Below are 3,117 nucleotides of genomic sequence, written 5' to 3'. Positions count from 1 at the left end.
TGTGACGTATTCTTTAAAACCTTGTTTCATTATTTTTCAGTCCACAATCGATTTAAAAGTGCTTAATTTAGAGTACGGTAATTTTAATCACTGAAGCAGGTTAGCAGTAAAGTTTGTGAAACCAATTTGCTGTCGTTTCCCAAATTAATTTCGGCACGACTGTAGCTAAAATCTAAAAAGAATGTGAGTGCGAATGGTTGTTTGTTTCTATGTGCCCTGCGGTCGGCTGGCGACCAGTTCAGGGTGTACCCCGCCTCTGGCCCGAAGACAGCTGGTACGGGCTCCAGCACGCCCGCGACCCGCATGAGGAGAAATATGGCTTTGTGATATTTCAGTTTTTCCTTTTTAATAAATCTGCAAAAATTTCAAAAATTCCGTTGTTTTTTTTTCTGTCAATATGGGGTGACGTGTGTACATTCATGAGGGGAAAAAATTAACTTCAATGATTTTAACAAATGGCTGCAATATAAAAAGAGAGTGACAAATTGAAGGGGGTCTGAAAACGTTCCGTACCCGCCATCGATGTGTAAGTTGTCCTCTCGGCCACATTTTCATCATTTTATGGTAAAATGAGTATGTTCAAAGGCTGCTGGGAGCGGGGCAAACGGTGCAATTATACACAATGATGAATCCTGTACAACAATCAAAAATAAGACACTGTGGAATGCTCTAGTTTAAAATTCATTGAATGATTTTTATCATGACACCAGGTTTCCTTGTGCCTGATACGATTACTGCAACAGAACAGCGTTTAATCTGTACAAAGTTTTCCAAAAAGTCACGGGCTGCTCTCCCATATTGTAATCCTGTTTATACAAGTATTTACTCATGGTGGAACAGCTTTCTGGAAAAGCTGAGGAGCTTTTGTCACTCTGTTGTGAGACCCAAAAGGCTCCCGGTGACACACGTTGCCCTGCAGCTCAGCAGCATTGTCCGTATCATCCTCTGTGGTGCTGAAACCACTCAAGGGAATAAATACCAGCAATGCAATTTTGAATGGATTACCTGAAATCATTTATAGCTGCTATTCTGAATGTGCTGGTGAAAAGCGGGGTGGGGGGTTAATCCTGGTGGTGATGAGACTCAGGTTACTTGCGCTTATCTGCTTGTGTAAAAAAAAAAACAGGACAAAAAACACATGTACAGTACATCCCTTCAACTCCACAAGCATTTATGCACGAAACTGTTTGTCACGAATGATTAGAAAATGCAGTGGGACATCAACAGTCCACACCAATCTGTTAAAATCCGAAAATTTAAAATGTTGTCCCATAGGAATCAGTGAGAACTGAAATAATATTTAAAAAAAAAATAAAAAATCATAATAAATCATACGTACAAGTATAAAGACTTGGCGGAATACAGTCATTGCGTTCTTTCACTCATGTCAATGCTGATTCTAAAAAGCATCATGCGCATCTTTCTATTCCTCCTTTTCTGTCCCATTCCTGTTTTTCTGCCTGCCTGTTTGTTGCCTTGTCTGCTTCCTCAGTCTCCATGGCGATTGTCGGTGGGCGGAGTTGGCCGGCTCGGCACCTGCTGCTGGTATTTTAAGTGCTGCTGTTGCAGAAGGCTGATGCCACAGGATACAATTGTGTGGAGTGGGAGACCAAGCAGGCGAGACGAGGTTGTTGTTGTCGTCGTTGCCAGGTTACAATTAGGGCGCACAAGACTTAAAAGCACATTGAACATTATCGGGAAGCATCCAACAGCTCTCTATGAACACAATGGACTATGTGCACCAGTCCGGTTTTAGGAGAAATATTTGATAGCCAGTTTAAAAAGAAAAAAGAAAAAGAAAAGGTTGAATTACTGTGCAGCGTTTGGCTGCGACAGGTGAACATTTGCCAGGGAAAAGGCCGAGCGCAGCTGGTTTCACGCCAGCCAGAGTTTGAATTTGAACTCCTTAACCTGTTTGATGAATCTAATCCCTACTCGTCTACTTAAGGATGGTCTGCCACTGGCTGGCACTGTTATACTCAACATTATAAATAGCTGCTGTATATTGACAGGCTATACACTACAGTTACTTCAAGCTAGCTATAGAACGCAACTGAACTGTTCACTTGCTTAATGCGGTTTGCATGGTTTTGCAACTGCGAGGGGTTGGGCAGTCAAAAGTAATGAACCTCAATTAATTTAGCCTACTAATAATAATTGGAGCGGCACGGTGGACGACTGGTTAGCACGGCCGACTGGTTAGCACGTCCGACGACTGGTTAGCACGTCCGACGACTGGTTAGCACGTCCGATGACTGGTTAGCACCTCCGACTCACAGTTCTGAGGACCGGGGTTCAAATCCCGGCCCCGCCTGTGTGGAGTTTAGGCCATATGCGATGTTTAGGCTTTGTTTGTGTTTGCTTACAGTATGTTATACATGTATATGCATAAATAAATGCTAAGTATTTGAGATTGGTTCAAAAAACACCAGCCATAAAGCAAACAAAATTTGAGCAAGATCAGCTTCAAACCATCATGCCATCCACCCGTAGTTATACTAGTTATCACAGGATAACCAGTATAACACACAGGATAACTAGTATATTCCGGATTCGGTCATGTGGCAACGTTTCTTCCCAAGATTCTTCAGAAAGCATTTGCTAACAGTTGAACACCTTTTAATTAAACATTGAACACCATAGTACTGAAACAACACTTGCGAACCTCTTTGTTGCTTCGGACGAAGGTCTCATCTCTATACATAATGATATACTGCAAAGAAACTCATAAAAACATTGCAGCAACTCGTAAAGGATATCTGCTCCTATCTCATACCTCTATACCTGTCGATAATTATTGAGCTACTGAGAGTGGTTAAAATCCGATAAAAAGATGATCGGAAAGTTCCAAAGGAGGATCCTTGAAGTCAGTAAGATACGTTGGGAAATGGTCAGCTAAAAAAACAAAACAAAAAAACACAAAACAACCTATGCATCCTCCATTGCATAGCAAAATGAAATTAAAGTATTAAACAACATATAGGCATTGGCATCCACAGAGAGAACAGCATCCTGAAGTAATAAAAAAAAAAATGTGAAAAATGAGTACTAACAAAATTCCAAGACCATAAATGACATAAACAACACCTTACCACCAGCCAAAACGTTTTGGCTATT

This window comes from Phycodurus eques, chromosome 13 (genome assembly GCF_024500275.1).
Source record: "Phycodurus eques isolate BA_2022a chromosome 13, UOR_Pequ_1.1, whole genome shotgun sequence".
Taxonomy (NCBI): Eukaryota; Metazoa; Chordata; class Actinopteri; order Syngnathiformes; family Syngnathidae; genus Phycodurus; species Phycodurus eques.
Note: the sequence above shows the minus strand (reverse complement) of the source record.